We start from the raw sequence: 21183 nt of genomic DNA on the forward strand, positions 1-21183 counted from the left end.
AAAATCTCATGTCATCTGTGTTTTATCTCTGGAATGTGGAGAATGAAATGACAACCATCTTGTTTGTTAACATTCTAAATCATTGCTATTTTAAGATGAACTTAAGCAAAGTCAAGGTGCCTACAATCATGTTCATTGATAGTATTTGTAAAATTTGAGGTTACGATAATTACATGTTTTGATTCGATATACCTTGTTGCTTATCTTTGCGCAATACTGCTCTTTGCTGTACATTGCTACTGACACACTTTGCTTGACAGACTATAGTTACAGGTGAGTACTAATTTAATAACCGCACACTTTTTAATATTTTTGAGCTACAGCCAGGTCTCCTATTTAGTAAAGGCATTATTAATGTGTTAAAATATTCTACAGCAGAAAAGAAAAATCCCCATGACCACAAATTCGTGCTGTTACGTAAGAAGCAATTTCATCCGTCCGCTAGGTCAGCCTGCTGGAGTAAACAAAGTAATAGGTATTGAGTTGGATCGATTGCTTTGGAACTGAAGTGCAAAATAAAAATAGGCAAGGTAAATAACAAATAAATTAAAGTAAAATGGATACAATAAATTTTTGTCATCGCGATATCAAACTGTATAATCCTACGTTTCTCCCAGATGTCACGGCCTGTTAACTTAAAACCGACAGCGAAATTGAATTTTTGCCGTCTTAGATCAAAGGTGGCACTGATTTCCTCTGAAGCATCCCTTGTAAATAGGACTAGATGTTTTGAAATTATATTTTTGCTCGCGGCAAGAGTGTATCATGATGCCGATTCTCGTTAAATAATTTCTTACGTTGTTGATTTTTGGATATTTTTCAATGAAATAACTTTTATCTTATCTTATCTTAACTTGTTTTGATCCGACTTTGACGAAAGCTCACGAAACTTGACGAAAACGCCCTTCTCAGAAACGCTTTAAATTATATCAGGAATCTAAAATTCAGCAGCTCGGAATACTTTTTGGACATTTTCAATCACAGCTGTTCTCCAAAATGATAATATAAATCACATTTACGAATTAAGATTGTCTGAGATTGATGTAGGTTCTCAGGTAAATATGCTGCAAGTACTGATTTGCCGTCGGAAAGTTTCGAAAATTCTACATGGAAAATTTTCGATAATTCCCTATATTTTTGTATGGTACCTACCTAATCGAAATTATCCATTTTCAAAATGATAGTTGATTGGTTTTCTGTAAATTTTTCATGAAATTTCTGAAAACCTTTCCAACTTTTTGGAAACTTTAAGCAACTTGCACATCTGCAGTTGCAAGTAATCAAAAGTAATAATCTAATTTAATTTAGCGACTTAAATTCTTTTGTTTTCAGCCAATCCAATCTTACCCCAACATATATTAGGTATTGGTTAAAGACATGAGGCAATACTAGTAAGTAAATAGAAAATCTTCAGATCCCTACTAATTGCCGAAAACTAATTGAGACCTCTATTCAACACTATCCCATTTACTAGCTTATTTCAATGAAAATCCCAGGTAGGTACTCTAGAAATTTATCTGCTCTTACTGTGACATTTGACGCCCTATTCTATTTAATAAGTCTTTTATCTCGTTTATTGAAGACATTATCATTAAAAGTATTAAAACTTCACTCTTTGAGGGATCAGATTAGCTTCATTTTTATTACCTCTTGAATTTGCTATTATGAAGGGCATTATTATTAAATTTATAAAAGTGATATTTGTAGAATATTCTAGACTGTGCTAAAATTAAATAATGACATCAATAAAGCGATAACATAAACTAAAAATAAATGAGTCCTTTATACAGATACTAACCTATTACAGTAAAAATCGTATTAAAGTACATTATAATTAAGTTCCTCGAAGTTAAGTAGATTTTGGCTGAAATACTTAGAAAAATAAAAAAAAGAGTTAGTAAGTATACTCGTACCTACTCAATTAAGTCCCGCTTAAGTAAATAATAATACCCAGGTGTCTGTTACTGAAAAAGTTAAAAAAATACGAACAGGTGACCTCGCCACATCTGAAATTGGTTTTATTCATGCCAACACCCCAAAAGTCCTAATTAATCTGAACCTGCGTCACCAAGTACCCATGTCAGTCAAGGGACGATTGGAACCATTATCCGGGCAATTACATTTGATAGAAAAGTTTTTGGAATTGGCATCGGCCATTTTGATTTAGGTAGTTTGCCACTAGGTTAGGTCCAAGTAGCGGCCGGATATATTTAAGTACTTACAGTTCTTAAAAATGTCCACATGACTGACACTTACCTGACACGTATCACTGACCATATCACCAAAGAGAATAATTCATAATTTCATAATTTATTTATTGCATCCATGGTTGTTACATTGGTGTTACATAGTAATAGTGAGTTTCACATGGACCCTGGTAGGGCACAGCAATAGTCTTAGAACTAAATTATGCTAGGTATTCGACAGTATTTATATAATAATTATAAAATTAGGTCTTTTAACAATGGTTAAGAGATTGTAATTTAAAATTTTATAGTAATGAATGTCTAGGAAATATTATTGATAATTAAAATTAACATTGAAATTGTAGTGTAAGTAGGTATATAATATTAATTTATTTAATAGTCATGTCAAGAATAATTTTATGTCACACAATGTTTAATAATAAGTGGTAAAATGAAATGAGTTAAATAATAAAAATAATAAAGTGAGTAATAATTAAAACTAATAACATTCGTGATCATTTTTATCTTCCAAGAAATCATTCAATTTATAGTAACACTAGTAGTCATTCAATTTATAGAGTGTATAGAGACGGATTGTCAAAGTAAATTATGTAGCCACTGTAAATTTACTACCATCTTTCGACGGAAGATAAAACTGTTAGAACGCCATTTGACTTTGATCCTTATTCCTTCACTGATAGATTAGTAAATTTCTGGTCAATCTTCTATAGTGATTCTAGTTCGTTGGGTCCAATCACAGACAAAACATCCTCCAGAATGAGCATAGTCGCGCTACCCCCTCTGCCACGCATACGGTAATTTTACTCCATGTTCGAGTCGAAAGTGTCTTTGTGTGACGTCCGTGTCTTTGATTGAATGGACCAATCACGGCACGGGACTTCGCTCCCCTCGTCCCGCGTACCCCCGCATTTTTGGCATCATCGGTTGCATGAAATAATTGCTCTGAACTCGGTCTAGAAGATTCCTAGTCTATGGGTCCAATGAAGCAATGCCGCGTCTGCGTACTTTTACTAAGCGCGCGATTTTTATTATGTATTTTTATATGATATTCCAGTAGGTAGGAACTTACTTCCTAAAGTCAATAGTTAAGAAACTTTTCTCAAAAATGGACGGCAAAGTCGACTTTGCCGTTTAAAAAATAGGTTGCGAAGCGCGTAGTTTATGGTCAGTCAAAAATTAAAAAGTTAAAAACATTGCAGTCTCGATTTTGGGACTGCAATGTTGCATACAAATTCCATTATTTGTCGAGTTCCAAACTTTTTAAAAGTTGAAATGGCCATATCAAATGAAGGCACAGGCCCATTAAACAGCCAAACAGATGATTAGTACCGCGACTATTTAGCTGTCTCAAATAGGTTGGCGTATTTTCGGCAGAAAAATACACTTCTATTTTTTTATTAAAAAAATAAAAAGGCGGCAAAGCTAATTTTTTCAATTGTTTCTACTTTTTTCTGTGAAAATATATACGTAAGAAAGTTGCTTTTGTAAAATATTTCTATGATATTTATATTTCTTGCACCATTTTTGAGAAAAGCACTATATATGACTCGGCTGGAAGGCTACTTGCTGGCTTCGGATTCAATTAAACGGACTCCCAAGGTCGTCCGTTTAAAACGAATCCTCAGCCTGCAAGTAGCTACTTCCGAGCCTCGACAATAATGTACTATTGTCGATAAATCATCTATCACAACTCAAAGATGCTTTGATGAAGAAACGAATCCTCGATATTTTCAATGGTGGTAATAAATGGGTAAAGAGTGACTTGCTTGAAATATCCGGTTTTAAGATAAAGTTAAAGTTGAAGTTTGAAGTTTATTATAAAATTCACTTCAGACACTTTCTTAATTAATTAAATAAATCTTGTTATAGTCAAGAATCGTGACTCGAGACGAAATATTTTCTACGGAATTTCAATCACGTTACAATTTAGTGTTCCGTACCTTAACAAGCTTGATGCCCAGTCACCTGGATTGATTAGAGGTCTGGGTCTTTATTGGATCCTTTCAGATATTCGTATGTAATAAAATTTTACCTTATATCGAGATACAGCCACCGCAGAAAAGATTCGGCCTTAATCGGGATTAAGGCCGAATTCGGGATTAATCATCTTAAACTGAAATAGATGTCATTAACAAAAAAAAAAGTGTAAGCATCATTGTAGATCTGTGATCTTTATCCTTTCCTCTCGCGTGCTTTCTTTCCTAAATAAACAGGTTAAGGCAAGAATCTACCCTTCAAAAGTGTGGCATTAAGTTATTAATGTAGCCAGCCTGGTGCGAATTAGGGATGAGAGCTACACGTTAATTCAATTTAGAAGTTTGTTGAATTAGATGATAATCCACACGCACCTTTGAGAGCCCTGACTTCAACTACAAAGCAGTTTCAACTCTATTTTAGTCGCCTTAGAATTTAATTATGAACACAGGTTTTTTCTGACTTCCGTTTTAGAACTATGAGTCTAAAAGTCCTTGATTTAAGGTTGAAATTCCTTTGTCTTCCGAGTTCTATTGTACGGGTTCAACCAGCCTTTTTACTTGTAAATATAACTTTATCTTAACACCTCAGTGCTCTGGATATTATTTAGGAACAATGGAAATTATCTGTAGATCTCATTCAGTAGATACCTAGTAAGAGTATCCAAGTGGAATGTTTCCAGGAATATATTAAAGCTCTATTGTATTCAGAAACTAATTTCGATCTGACTAATTACTATGTTTAAGTGAATAATTGTGTTTTATGAGTGAATTGCAAAAATGTACGTAATTAAGCGCAGTTAAGAAGCTGTAATTATTCTTAACTTAATTGATTCATTTTGTTACGAAAATTAACTATGTAAATTGTATTGTATTGTACTTAATTCGTACACATATAAGTCTATAGCATACGCTAACACACTTTCATGCATCTAACTTAAATAGAAATGGCTTAACAGTCGTACTTAATAACACAATGGAATCAATTAACTTTAGACTAATTACAGGTGCTTAACTATGTAGGTACAATTTTTTTGCAATTCACTCTTATTGAACTAACAAATGCGTCGTTATGAGAATTAAAAAAAAACGCAATTTGATACGACTCGCAGTAACTATCTATAACTATCTCTCTCGAGTTTATATTTGCATGTAAAATGCACAGCGAGTTAAGTTCTTATAACGGCTCGCGACGTTAAGCGACAGTTAAGGACATTAAGCGACGGCGACAGCGATAACCATAGGTTGGAGCAAGACACAGCGATCGGACCTTTCGTTCCCACCTATGGTTGTCGCTGCCGCCGTCGCAAGTCGCTTAATGTCGTGGCCGAGCCATCTTCTTCTTTCTAGCGTTGCAAAACTAATTTAATGTCTAATCTAAATAGCTTAAAAAAATAATACGGCTGCCATTATCGTCCCAAGTATATTCATTAATGGAAAAGTAAATTATACTAAAGAATAAATCAAATAAGAAGATAAATAAATGTTTACATAGCTTATAAGTTTTGTGGCGTAATGCCACTAATGTACTGAAAGATAATAATAGAAGCCTACCTTGCCATACCAATAGGGAATATTACGCAAAACTCTGCGTAGAGGGCGTCACAAGCGCTATCACAGGGCCTGCCGCGAAAAACGAAAATCGAGAGTTCGGTTTCTGCCTCACTATCACTCTTGCCTATTCGATCGATAGAGAGGCAGATAACGAAATTTCGATTTCGCTTTCGCGGTAGGACCTGTAAACAAAACGACTTGATGCATCAATGTCATTGTGAAAACTTGTCAAAAACTGTTTAAGGCCGAGTATGTATGTTACTCTATAGTTTACTAAACAACATAGTGCTGCACTCTGGCGGCAGAACATTGCAGTAATACTCCCTATTACGTTGGTAATATAACTTGTAATATTTTCTAATGAGTAGCAATTGAAATACGCCAAATGAAAGGGACTGTTAGTTAAAAACTAGTAGGTAAACATTTTAGGTATATAACATTTAACATAATTATATTAGGTGCCTACTTACTTATTAATCTAAGCACAGGTTAAAATTTATAAACAGGAAAAAAGAAGATCATTTAAAATAAAAACTTCAATCTAACTTGACTTCGTATTTGGTGTTTAATTAAAATTGTTTTTTATATTACTGTGTATTATGCCTTTCCCATGACGGTATTATTATTATTTAATATTGTTATTTCGACTTTTATACATTAATATCAACTAAGTAGAATTTTGGTAGAATATTTCGTTTAAAAGCGTATAAATAAGTACCATAGTGAGTATTTTTGCAAATAAGAAAATAAATTTCCCAGAGAATCGAAACCTTTACATAAATTTTAAATGAAGCAGTAAAGGAGGATTACACCGCCTTCATAAATTAATCTTAAAAAAAAAAACAATATCGTTTATTCTTTCTTCGTTCGTTTCGTTTGTTCGTTCTTTTGATCCCTACAACGAACTGATCCCTACGTTGCGAGTGCCGTTCGTAAAATGTTCAAAGATGTTAAGGCTCTGGCTTCAATCAATTAGAATTTTTGATGTGGGTTATATAGTGTGGAAAAATAAGTCGGGCCCTGGAGGGAAACTACCTTAAATGCTTAAGTTGGCTTATTTTACGTAAAGGAGACATTCCTTTAATTTTAAAAAGAAATAAAACTGCATTCAAATATTTTCTAAAACTCACTTGCCTCGCCCGGGACTCGAACCGAATTTTATTCTACTGGTCGATAAGGTTAATGTTAATGTTAACATTTCTCCCAGAAACATTAGGTCTTACACTCGTCTATCGTATACAAAATATCCGTAAAATCTAATATTTAGTACTCAAGATTTTTTAGACAAGCCAAGTTAAAGAAAAAAAGAAAAATCTTTCAATGCAGTTTTGTTTCTTTTTAAAAATAAAGGAATGTCTCCTTTAAGTAAAATGAGCCAACTTAAGGATTTAAGGTAGTTTCCCTCCAGGGCCCGACTTATTTTTCCACACTGCATATCGTCGAGACAGCAGGGCCCTGGGGACGGGAGGCGCGTGAGCTCTTCCGAGAGCTTGGCAAGCCCCTGAGGCAGAAAGGGAATGATCCCGGTTCTGAGTCATGACTTGTCCAACAGGTCTCCATCGCCATACAGCGGGGTAACGCAGTGTGATGGGGACCTTTAGACCCGGCATGGCTCAGAGCGGGTTTTAGTTTCTTAACATTTGTAGGTACAGTCTGACAAAAAAGAGTAGAAATTAAAAAGTGGCAATACTGTAGTGTCGTCCCATTTTCTTATATAATTTGGTTTGAAAGGGTTGACACTACATTATTGCCACTTTTTAATTTCTACTCTTTTTTGTCAGACTATAGTTCGTAGACAAGATGATTGCACGAATAAAATGTTGGTCCAAGAAAACATATATTATGATTCGTTGAAGTATGAAATACGTATGTAGTTGATTTTATTATCGCGATTTTAGGGTTCATAGGGTCCATTAGTTTCATAAGGTAACAAGCATTATCGAAACTCTCATTAGTAAAGTAAGAGCCATACTTATGTACCTAATGTTTTGGCAAATAAATAATTCATCTTTTTCGCTTCAAAGTAATTGATATGTTCAATAAGTACGTAACAGCGAAAACTGCAGGTATTTTGTGATTTATATTAATTCAGCATCTTTCTTTTAACTAAAGGAAGCTGTATAAACATTACTCAAAAAAAAATATAATTAATATAAATTCTAAGGACACATCCGAGGCTTTCATCACTGAAACCTTTCAGCCTCAAAGCTCAAGCAATTACGCGGAGTGATCCTTAGGAAAATATCACCTTTCATTTTTGTGAGAGCCTGAAGACTTTTAGCCATTAGGGATACTTGACGACCCATTAGGGCTCAAATGTGTTTGTATTACAAAGTACACGCATGTTCATGTAAGGTTGATAGTCACATTTAGATGCTGTTCGTGTTATAACAAGATCAAAATTTTAACAAATTGTTGAATTAGAATCAGCCTGTCTTTAAGAGCCCATCAACGTGCACACTAGCGTCCAAAATTAAAACGGCCGTTTTTTGTTTTGAGTTTATAAATCGACGAATCCAGCAACATAAAAACTAGTTTGTTATATTCAAAAGGTACTTAAATACAAACATAGTACGTAGAGGCCCCCTTTTTTTAAATATCTTTCGTTAAATTTAAATTATCACGATTAATTAGCAGTGGCGCTAGTGTGCACGTTGATGGGCTCTTAAACCACAGGCACACGTTTGATTTAAATAGAATAACCAATGCGGCGGTGGCGCCTGCAGCGTATTGGTGACTGGTGCTCAAATAGAAAAAAAAAAAAAAAAAAAGAACAAAATGGAAATAAATAAATATTAGGGAACATCTTACATAATATCAACCTAGCTCCAAATTAAGCAAAGCTTGTACAATGGGAGGCGACGAAGTTATATAGATAAATATGTAAATACTTATAAACATAGAAAAACCCATGATCCATGAACAAATATTTGGATGAACATGAAAATTGGTGCTGTAGATGTTCTAAGCACAAATTTGGTAAACCAAATTATTTTTAGACATCTCAATAAATAGTAACCTAAGTAGACATTCTAAGGCCCGCCAGAAAAATGAATCAAAAGCATTATTTACTGTGCCATATAAATACAATGAGAACCTCAATCAGAATACATCGCAGCTCAGCATAATCCAAACAAACGCAAAATACATTATAAATATGAAAAACGGCTGTTCAAAAGGAACATAATATTTTCATGAATAAAATATCCGAAATTCAATGCAATCACTCCAATATGCCCATACAAATATCAACAAAAGTTTTCCACCAATCGTCATTTCCCTTTTTCTTTCGCCCTAAAGTCCTACTCAATAAGGTCGATTTTCCTGAGATATTTGCAGCCGAAAACTTCCCTGACTGTACATATATTAATAAAGCATGACTTTTCAACTCACAAAACGGAATCCAATTTCAAAGGCTATTATTTTATTATGAATAAATTTCGTGGAATTCCAGTATTACTCCATTCAATAAGGGCCTTTCACGGTTGTAATTACTATAATTGTAAGAGAGATCAAAGAACCTCGAAGTGATAATAGTAGTATAAATTAAAGATATAAATAGAACACGATGTCTGCCTGCTGGTAATAGTACATTATTGTCGAGGCTCGGAAGTAGCTACTTGCAGGCTGAGGATTCGTTTTAAACGGACGACCTTGGGAGTCCGTTTAATTGAAGCCGAAGCCAGCAAGTAGCCTTCCAGCCAAGTCATATATAGTGCTTTTCTCAAAAATGGTGCAAGAAATATAAATATAATAGAAGTATTTTACAGAAGCAACGTTCTTACGTATATATTTTCACAGAAAAAAGTAGAAACAATTGAAAAAATTAGCTTTGCCGCCTTTTTATTTTTTTAATTAAAAAATAGAAGTGTATTTTTCTGCCGAAAATACGCCAACCTATTTGAGACAGCTAAATAGTCGCGGTACCAACATTATAATTATAAGTACTAATCATCTGTTTGGCTGTTTAATGGGCCTGTGCCTTCATTTGATATGGCCATTTCAACTTTTAAAAAGTTTGGAACACGACAAATAATGGAATTTGTATGCAACATTGCAGTCCCAAAATCGAGACTGCAATGTTATTAACTTTTTAATTTTTGACTGACCATAAACTCCGCACTTCGCGACCAATTTTTTATACGGCAACGTCGACTTTGCCGTCCATTTTTGAGAAAAATAAATTGTTGACTCTCAGATTTACACACCTATCAATAGATCTCGCGTTTAAAGTGTCTTAAGACATCTACTTCAGTTTATAGTTTATTTGCTTTGTCAAGAAAATGAGAGAAGACCGTTAATGCAAGAGTTCTAAGTAAAGAGAGAGGTAAATCGACTCGAACTCGGGTAAATTCATCTGTCAGATTATGCGATATTGGTATTAAGAAAAGGTAATAGGGTGGATATTTGCTGAGAGGGTCGAATGGATTTACCCGAGTTTGAAGCTAAGCGACACATTTATACTTGGAACATTAATTTCCACGAAACAAAAACCTGATCCTGTCATCGCTAGATGAATGAATTTACTTACCCTTATGACTACTCCCTTTAAAACATGTTCGAAGAAATCTTTCAACTCAGATGTTAATTAAAATATTTTGAGAAAATTGCTCTCAAAAGTTGACGACAATTCCTCAAGTCAGGGACTATGGTAAATAAGCCATTAGCTTGTTTGACGAAGTTGGGCAATTAAATAAAGATGGTTGGGAGAGGTTAGGAATCACATTTCTGTACGGAATTTTCAGTTCTAGAGACTGTTTTCAAATTAAAACAAATAAGCAATAAAATTAACTTACTTTATCTATCACGAACAAAAAAAACAAGCTAAAACAATGTATTTTCTCGGAAAAATTCGTATTTGTCATGCTACTTCGGTCAACCTCAGTACCTTTTGTTCCAAGACTGACTGAAATAGCAAGACACGTTCGTGCGTTTCCGTGAAAATACGATGGAAAATAATAATTATTTTCCATAATAATTATTGCATAATTATTATGCACTGCATTTGTATCAAAATAAGACCGAAATCGTAACAAATTGTTGAATCTGAATAGGGCCAGTTGTATTATTCTTGTCTCATTTGTTTTAAGAAATAAAAGCTCTATTTCAATTACTTAACTACAAATTGAAAAGGTTTTATACACGGTGCCTAAAAAATAACTGCATTCCCGTTGCCAGGGAGATTTTGGGATTATACTGAGCAACTTTTACCATGGGACCAACCCCGAAATCGCGATAAAAAATTTACTCTTCCATAGAAAATGGACCAGCCAAAATATATGAAACAGCCAATTTTTTTATTCGCGATTTCGGGGTTGGTCCCATAGTAAAAGTTGCTCAGTTTAATCCCAAAACCTCCCTGGCAACGCGAATCAGTTTTTTTTAGCCACCTTGTATATGTTCGTATTTGTAAGTGGAAAAGAGTCTAAGCTAACCTTTAGTACTCGTGGGACGAAATGATATTTAACCTATGATTTCGATGGAAGTCTTAGGGCGTACAAAGTAGCGTTTTATACGAGCGTACGACAATTTACGACAATGTACGACAAATCAAGCCCCTGCTACACGGTCGCCGACAAGCCTTCTAACCGTCTGACCTTGGTCAGTTTTGGTCAAATTTTGTTGGTAACAACTGTCTACACGGTCCGGGACAGACCAAGGCGCGGTCTGAAGGCTTGTCGGCGAACGTGTAGCAAGGGCTTAAGATAGACTTCCCCGGGCAGTGATGCTGAGTGAAATCGCATACGCCAAACGACCAGTCGGACGCCCGTTGCTTCGCTTTAAGGATTCCTGCAAGCGGGACATGTTGTCCTTTGGCATCGACCCGAACGCCTGGGAAACGGAAGCCCTTAAAATGGCGTAACCTTTTACATGATGGCATAGCGAAGCATGATGAAGTCTGGCTTCGTTAAAGCAGAAAAGACTTCGGGCTTCACAGGAACCATCAACAGATTCGCGTTTCACCTGCGATCTTTGTGGCAGGAAGTGTCGTGCTGCGGTTGGACTTTACAGCCTTAGAAAAAGGTGTGCCGCACCTCCGATCTCCGACGGCGCACAGACCTCTTCTTAATAAACTGTCGCTGCAACAATCATCTGTCAAGATGCTGTGGCCAATGATTGATTGATACGACAATTTAGACCATAATCAAAGACATATGTAACTTCGTATAAGATGAATAAAGTCTAAGGAAAAAACGTGCCTCGGAAATCAAGAAAAAGTCACTCTCCACCTTTGGCCTATGCTCGGCTAGATGGCGTGACGACACCGTTTCATATTTAACAATTTTAACACATAGATATCAGTGAATGAACATGGGTCAAAATGATATAAAAATAATAAAATCAATTATCCGTATATATGATTTTTTTTTATAATTTTATACGTTTTCATTTCGAGTTTTAGTCGTGTGTCGATAGATGGCAGTAAATTTACTGCGACTACAAAATTTACTATGACACGACCCCTCTATACTATGTATTCTCTTTGCCATAATGTAGGGAAAAAAGTAACACGCGTGTAAACGCGTAAAAATCAAATGTAAGGAAATTTAACGCGCCTGTAAGCTCGTAACGCCGAAACGAGCGTAACATAGGCGCAGGACAATACGCTAGGCTAAAACCGCACGTAGGACGTAAAATAAATGGCTGTTGGGTTCGGTTCTTTGCCTCATCATGTTACAATCTCTGGAGAATACTGTACAGTCGACGTCAAAGATATCTGTAGGTACCTATTCCCTTCTACTTACAAGTTGGCAAAGATAATATTTAATAAACTAGCGGACATCCTCAAGCCCGTTAACATTCCACAGTGCCTGAAGACTCGCCTCTTTAACCAATGTGTCCTGCCCACCATGACCTACGGTGCCGAGACATGGACGCTCACTAGGCAGGCAGTGCATAAAATCCAAGTGGCACAGAGAGCCATGGAGCGCGCCATGCTCGGCATCAAACTTCAAGATCGAGTGAGGAATGTTGAGATCCGACGTCGCACCAAGGTGCAAGACGTCGGATACGTCATTACCAAACTCAAGTGGAGCTGGGCGGGACATGTTGCCAGGCAGAGTGATGGCAGGTGGGCCAAAAGGTTAACGGAATGGTGGCCGCTTACAGACGAAAGGAGTGCCTGGCGTCCGTTGGCTCGTTGGGTGGATGACATCCGGAAGACTGCGGGTCACTTCTGGATGAGATTGGCTCGGGACCGGGATAAGTCGCGTACTCGAAGAGAGGCCTATGCTCAGCAGTGGGCGATAAAAGGCTGATATGATGATGATGATATGAAAGATAAATTATATACTAAAGGTGTCATTTTTTAGGTGATACAGAATAATATATATACTTACTAACGCGATTGTACACATTTCTATGATCAACTTTTACTATAGCAGCAACTCACGCTAGACCAGGCGCTTCGTTTTCTAAGGAAAGCAGCACGTGATCACCGATCACCCGTCATAGAAAATGACATGTCTGACGCCTCGGTTCGGGCACGGCCCGGTCTAGCGTGAGTCATCCTTAAAGCTAATGGCAATTGCATAACACTAACTTAGTCGGTTTTTTGCTGTAAATACTAGTACCATTCCCGCAGAAAAACATTATGGAATTATTCAATTATAAACGCTTTCAGCTCAGACGAAATTATTTTTCCAGTCTTGAATATTTCATGAAAGCTTTAATTACTCATTGTATGGTAAGAGAAACTTTGTTGTGAAAAAATACCCTTATCTCGGATAGGGGTAATTTTGTACTTACCATTTTTAGGGTTCCGTAGCCAAATGGCAAAAAACGGAACCCTTATGGATTCGTCATGCCTGTCTGTCTGTATGTCTGTCCGTCCGTATGTCACAGCCACTTTTTTCCGAAACTATAAGAACTATACTGTTGAAACTTGGTAAGTAGATGTATTCTGTGAACCGCATTAAGATTTTCACTCAAAAATAGAAAAAAAACAATAAATTTAGGGGGGATACTTAGAACTGAAACTCATTTTTTTTTTTCATCAAACCCATACGTGTGGGGTATCTATATGTGGGGGATAGGTCTTCAAAAATGATATTGAGGTTTCTAAACTGAATAGTTTGCGCGAGAGACACTTCCAAAGTGGTAAAATGTGTGTCCCCCCCTGTAACTTCTAAAATAAGAGAATGATACAACTAAAAAAAATATATAATGTACATTACCATGCAAATTTCCACCGTAAATTGGTTTGAACGAGATCTAGTAAGTAGTTTTTTTTTAATACGTCATCAATCGTAAACCGCAATTTTATTATGTTACTTGCTGCTACGGAACCCTTCATGGGCGAGCACTTGGCCTGTTTTCACTTTACTTTGTAAACGAAAAAGTTTTCAGGGGTCGAAGTTTGTTTTTGGTTATACCGTAACCACTTACTGGACTTTTAATTAGTATAATAAAGTTAATGTTTCTTCTTTATAATTAACTTAATTTAGCGGATTGATGAAAACAGGCAATAACTTTACCCTTATTGGTACATATTATTTCTGAAACCATACAAAATGGGACTCGCCCGATTCGAATTTTAAGATACGTCAAATATTACGGCTAGATCATAGTCTAATAAAACATGGTCTTCTCTTCCCAGTGTGACACAAGCCTACGTCACAATAACATTGCCACTTTATATAGCTTTTTTTTGTACTGTTCGCTGCAGCATTCCTAAGAATTTAGCTGGAGGTCTTGGCTGCGATTGGGAGGACTCGTTTTATATAGCGCTATCGCATATTATCATATAGCGCTGTCGCATGATGACGTAGGCTTGTGTCAGTCACGTGACCACGAAAAGACGGGAAGAGAGTACCTATCGGAGTATATTATTATACAATGGGCTAGATACGATATAGATTACATATGTCAGTGTCAAAAGTGACGTTTTTGTTTAAAGAAACGTCACATTTGACACTGACATATCTATTCTATATCGTATCTAACCGTAATATTTGACGTATCTTAAAGTTCGAATAGGGCCGTTAACGCAAACGCGTATTTACCTACGTCACGTCACGTCACACAAGCGAATGAAATTTACTATTGGGTCTGGAACTCAGATATCTTTTAGATTCTTATTTTAATTTGAATTAGAGAAAATATTTGACATGCTTTTACTTTAGTTTTTAGCAGTTTAATATTTTAAAACATTTACCCCGTGCAAACAAAAAGTACCTACTTTACATTTAACTTTGCGTAAGTGTAAGGCCTGAGTGGACGCTGCTCAAATCATTTGTGAGCCCGACGCCACGCTGCACGCCCCGCCGAACGCTCCGCTTCAAGCGTCCACTCAGGCCTTACACTTAGGTTGCATCTTTAGTTTAGAGAATAATTTCTTGCGAAAAAATGCACATATAAAAAGTAGTATGAAAAGTTGTTGGCACACTTTACCATCCTAATGAATGCAACTCATTAGCTTTGTAAACTAACCAGGTGCATAATAGAAATTTCATCTCAAGGACGACCATCTCTGAGCGCTGGGTTTCCTTCGTCCTTAGAGATAATACTGCTTTGATGGAGCTTTATTACTGAGTATGAAAAACGACCAAGAAATTCTTTAGAGCTCGGTCGACGACTTTTTTTTAGCTAAACGAACTAAAAGCCCTTTGTAGTAACGAGATAGTTGGTAATGTAAAGGTGAGTTGTGACAGGGGAGAATTGTGACATTGTCGATTTATTCATTCAATTTTATTCACAAATAAGCTTACAGTCTAATAAACCAAGGCGCTTATAAGTAATTTAATCTATTAACCTACCTTTGGTTTTGGTTTTGTTTGGTTTTGGTGCGCGTTTGTTAGCTCGTAACTTGAACTAACTAACGCGCGCTATTGCGAGCTCGTTATTAGTTAATAGATTCCAAAAAATCGACGATGTCACAACTCTCCTCTGTCACAACTCACCTCGGTCTCCCTAGTTTGTTATTAATTAAACTAAGATAAAAACAATGGAAAATATACTTTGACAAAGCTTGGGGCGGATTTTTAGACCAGGTTCTCTAGAAAATATCGTATGCATAGTTATCAGACTACAGATTGACTTCTGGTCCTTGTATTGGTGCTTCTAGGCTTAAAGAAACCTGGGGGCCTAGCCAAGATGACAATCGTTTGCGCTACTACAACAAAACGATATGTCTCTATCACTCTTCTATATTAGTGCCATAGAGAGAGATATACCTGTACTCATTATGTCTGGTCGAACAAAATTAAATTATGTAAGGTGCAGGGAACAATTTAGGCTGCGGGGTAATTTAAACTAATCGAAATATCTTCCATGTTTTACATTATTAACTAGAGTCACACACAACACACTCTTTTTCGCTAAATGGACATTTGTGGTAATCTAGTCTAGTTAATAATGTAAAACATGGAAGATATTTCGATTAGTTTAAATTACCCCGCAGTCTGAATGGCCCCCCTGCACCTTACTTGATCCTTAAATTTCATTTTTAGGGTTCCGTACCTCAAAAGGAAAAAACGGAACCCTTATAGGATCACTCGTGCGTCTGTCTGTCTGTCCGTCTGTCACAGCCGATTTTCTCCGGAACTACTGGACCAATCAAGTTGAAATTTGGTACACATATGTAAGTTTGTGACCCAAATACGGACATGTAACGTAAACAAATGAATTTTAAACATGGGGGCCACTTTTGGGGGGTAAATAAAAAAATGAAAAAAATTAATTTTTCAAACTATATCATGTTACATATCAAATGAAAGAGCTTATTGTAAGGATTTCAAATATATTTTTTTTATAATTTTCGAATAAACAGTTTAGAAGTTATTCAAGAAAATAGGCAAAAAATGACCATTCCCCCCCCCATATCTCCGAAACTACTAAGTCTTAAATTTAAAAAAAAATACATACAATAGGTCTATACCTATAGATGACAGGAAAACCTATTAGAAATGTACAGTCAAGCGTGAGTCGGACTTAATTACAGTTTTTGATCCGACCCCTACGGATTTTTTAAAGAGATTTCACTCACGTTTCACATAAAAAATACATTGTTAACAGTGCCGGATTACTTAGAGTAGTAGTTTTCTTAGAGTAATTAATGATAATTTTCTGATAAGATAATCATTTTAAATATTTAACGGTCTTACCTACTTACGAGTAATTGTAAGGTCAAATTAAAAATAATGTTTAAAAAAATATGTTAAATTGAGAGCTAGCTCAAATTTTTTTGTACTCGTCGACTTTAATGGTTGAATTAATAAAGACTTTGTAACCAATAAGCAAAACAAGCACGTGCTTACGGCACCACGTTCAGGGGGGGCACCAAAATGCCAGGTTGAAAAAGGTGAACAAATTTTAAAATTAGGGACAGACACATCGTTTTTACCACACGATTTTTTAGCTGTCCAAAAGCTAATTTGCAAAAATAATGGCTCGTAATTCTTTGGGAAACAATCGGGTAGCAGTAGAAGAGTCGTGATTACATGCATAGATTCGATTTCAATCCACTCTTTTGCGGTTCGGCGTTAGGTCTTATGCGAGGCCTTCTGCCTTACGGCAAAGTTGATCTTCTGCCTTAATTACACTTGGGCGTGGATCCAAATCCAAGCTTTCCTCTTTCGCAGCTGGGCCTACTGCACACTTCACACACTGCTGCTGCACTTGTGCTGGGCACACTTCGCCAATTCAATTTCAAGCTCTCTGGTTTCTTGCATATTTTATGCATGAAAACAACCTCGCTGAGACCCTTAAATATCGAGCCCTATGCGAAGCTAGGCTGATAGAAAACTGTCCCATCCCTTCTCTGTATGAAATCCTGGATTCGCGCCTGGTTGGGACTATAACTAAAATTGCGTTTTTATATCGAAAAATTTTCGCGCTCGCTTCGCTCGCGTTTTCAATAACTTTATAAGGTATGATAAAGGTGACATTCGGATGGCGACTGCAGCAACATTACTCTGTTGCAACGTTACTGCTGCAGTACTGTCAACTTCCGTGATAAAATGATGTGACTGATTTCCATACTAAAAGTAAAAATGTACAACTGTCTATCATATTGCGTTTTTATATCGAAAAATTTCCGCGCTCGCTTCGCTCGCGTTTCTATTACTTTCTAAGCTATGATAAAGGTGACATTCGGATGGCGACTGCAACAGCATTAGGTACTCTGTTGCAACATTACTGCTGCGGCACTGTCAATTTTCGTGATAAAATGATGTGACTGATTTCCATTCTCAGCTGTAATGCGGCAATGAACTTCTCTCAATTTACCAAAAAATCAATGTAATCTTGATGACCCTAGGGAGAGGGGGCACCTAGAAATGCTTAGGGCATCAAAATATCTTAATCCGGCACTGATTGTTAAAAATTGTGTAATATACGGAACCCTTGGAACGCGAGTCCGACTCGCACTTGGCCGGTTTTTAATATAAGGCAAGCTATAATATAAAATAAGGTACCTGCGTCAAAGAAGGCCAATGTTTTTTTATTATTTATGTTTAATATGAATATGCAGTTTTGTATAATAATATAGTACTTGTGAACATGGGCGCAAAATTTGAACCCATTCACACTTACAGATGTAGTGCATAATTATTTTCCATCGTTTTTTCACGGAAACGTACGAACGAAGAGCTTATTTTTTACATGTTCAGGTGACCAGCTGACGTTCTTTCCACCGTGATACAACCGGCTGACGATTTTTTAAATTCACAATAGCATCCAAACTATCATCTGATAGAGTATCAAACGGGAGACGATGACTAAACTCATTTTATTTTTTTACGTGTTTCGGTGGCTGCCATTCCTGAACCCACCAACGAAGCGGCAGCTGACGTCCACGAGGGTTCATCATACATAGCCGTTAACCACTATACGAGTTATCGCCCGGGCGATTACTCATGGAAATCTGTTCCTGGTTCGGGGCCTATAAAAAGTATGACATTTCGAAAGTAGGCAATTTCTTATAAACTGAGCCTTCTTTAGTGCAAGTATTTTAGTAGTAAAGTGTTATATTATACGTTGTTAATCAATTTAAAAATGTTTTCACTCATTTCGTAATCAAAACGGACGCAAAAGCAAAAAAAACATACGACGGCGACATTTGAAACGATCAACGATATACCATTTCAACAGATTTTCAGACAAGGTTTTCCGGGATCGAAAGCGATCTCTTTGAACCTTAATTAGTAATATTGTGTGACGTACAAACAAAAGGTTCGTATTACAGGAGTGAGTGGAAATAGTAGCTATTCGATTTCATTGTGCTCGTATAATAGGTATTAATCTCGTATTTTATCTCGTATCATGTCATCTAATCTATCTAATTCCTTTAAACGAGCAATTCTTGTATATTTTTGTTTTTTTCGGGGATCTCGGAAACGGCTCTAACGATTTCGATGAAATTTGCTATATGGGGGTTTTCGGGGGCGATAAATCGATCTAGTTAGGTCTTATCTCTGGGAAAACGCGCAATACGCGCATTTTTGAGTTTTTACATGTTTTCCGAGCAAAGCTCGGTCTCCCAGATATTCGAGTATTATTTAACACATTTACTTATTTCTGTTAGAAGTAGGCGTAATCGATTTAAAATTAAAATGCCCTAATTGCACTATTATTAATATTATAAATGAGAAAGTAACTCTGTCTGTCTGTCTGTTACCTCTCCACGCTTAACTGCTGAACCGTTTTAGATGATATTTGGTATGGATATAGTGTGAGTCCCGGGGAAGGACGTAGGATAGTTGTTATCAATCATCATCATTCCACACAGACGAAGACGCGGGCAGAAGCTAGTGACATAATATCTATGTACAAAAACACTTTATGAAATAAGTCAAAAGTTGTTTTGTGAAAATATTTTGAAATAATTCAACCGCGCTCGCAATAAACCTAAACATATTCATTTTCTTACTTAAAAAGACGTTAAATAATATTTTGTCCTGGCTTATTTTCTTTTTTGCTTTATGAATACAAAACATAATTTATCAGATCTGTCTGTGACTCGTGGTAGGTTTTGTAATAATTATTTTGGACGTGGGTTTAAAATGTATTAAACTGTACCAATATAAAATCATAAAGTTTACATTTAGACTAACGTTGAACTGTAGAACTGTTATTTGAAAATACGAATACAAGCTTTCTTGTGATTTAATTAGTTTTTGATTTTAAAATAAATGATAAACAAATAGTTACTTAGTTTAATTGCTGTTTTGCTTAAAATAATGTGGCATTTTTGAATCTAGGTAATAATGACTAGTGATGTACCGACTATTGATTTAGCCGACTAGCCGACTAATCGGCGCTCGAATGGCCGATTAGTCGGCCGACTAGTCGGCTAGTCGGCCAGGTCATTAGTTTCGTATAAGTTCAGGTGAAAAACAATAGTTTTGCTCCTTTGGTTGCGCTATTCATCATAATTTAACTTGGTTAAAAGGTGTTCTCTACAGATTCAAAGACCTATCACAAGAATCCTCGTCCAATTTCTGTCTTTAGTTCTTTTATTTTGCGATCCTATTAATGACATTGTAAATTTCATAGCATTATCGGTGCAGCGGAGTGGCGGTAACGGAATTAGTAAAAACAATTTCAATCCTAATGATTAATTAACGTTAATTACGTTAATATTAACCTTAATTTCAGTTGGAATTTTCTATACCAATTCCGTTAAAAACACCACTCCGCTGCACCAAAAATGCTATAAAATTTACGATGTCTGTAATAAAGTATAAAGAATTTTACACACCATTTTAAGTTACCCCTGTTGATGAGGTAATTATGGTTAGTATTTATTAATTAATGAATCGTAAAACTTACCTCATAGACACGAAAACACAGTTTTTCAGGTATTAAAATCCAAAAACACCTCTCCAACCACTTCACAAAACAAGCAACTTCCACAAAAAATACTTCCCAATAATTCCAACGTACTTTTCAAACACAAATTCTAAAATAGAACGTTCGGCGTTCGAAATTCGAATTAAAACTCCCGGCGCGCGTGCTCAAGCCCCGGTGGTTTCAGCCAAACTGGCTGAATGGACCACCGTTGTCACTTCATGATAAAAAGGTGCTCAGCGCAGAAAAATGACAGTGACGACGTGAATGTAAAATAACTTGGAATAATGACTGGTCTATCTATCAAACTTTTGTTGAGTTTGGGAGTTGAATGGAAAATAAGCTTGACGAAATGATGATCGTCATAATTAGGTATAATGACGGCTCTTTTTAAACCGTCTGTGTTCAAAGGTCACAACGGAGGGTCGACGATTTTAATAACATTCGTTTGTTTGGATAGGGATTTGACTGTATTTAAAATAAATTATTTTACACCCATGAAATAAAGCACCAGAAATTTAATAGAGAAACGTAGACAGCAGCTATTTTTAGAATCAGAATCAGAATCAAGCATTTTATTCGTGATAAACTTTTAGACACAATTTCTATTTTTAAACCCGTATAAAACTGTAAAGAGTAGGTAATTTGATTGTGTCGTC

The 21183-nt window shown here is 36.1% G+C and overlaps 1 protein-coding gene across 1 annotated transcript in view; it reads right to left on the bottom strand.

Annotated features, from left to right (window-relative positions):
- LOC134792022 (uncharacterized) overlaps positions 1–20805 on the bottom strand; it is an 81666-nt gene extending 60861 nt beyond the window's left edge. The window contains exon 1 of the mRNA XM_063763142.1: positions 20507–20805. The gene's annotated coding sequence lies outside the window, so the exon portion shown is untranslated. The remainder of the gene's footprint in view (positions 1–20506) is intronic.
- Positions 20806–21183: the final 378 nt, after the last annotated feature.

The sequence above is a fragment of the Cydia splendana genome, chromosome 7 (genome assembly GCF_910591565.1).
Source record: "Cydia splendana chromosome 7, ilCydSple1.2, whole genome shotgun sequence".
Lineage (NCBI taxonomy): Eukaryota > Metazoa > Arthropoda > Insecta > Lepidoptera > Tortricidae > Cydia > Cydia splendana.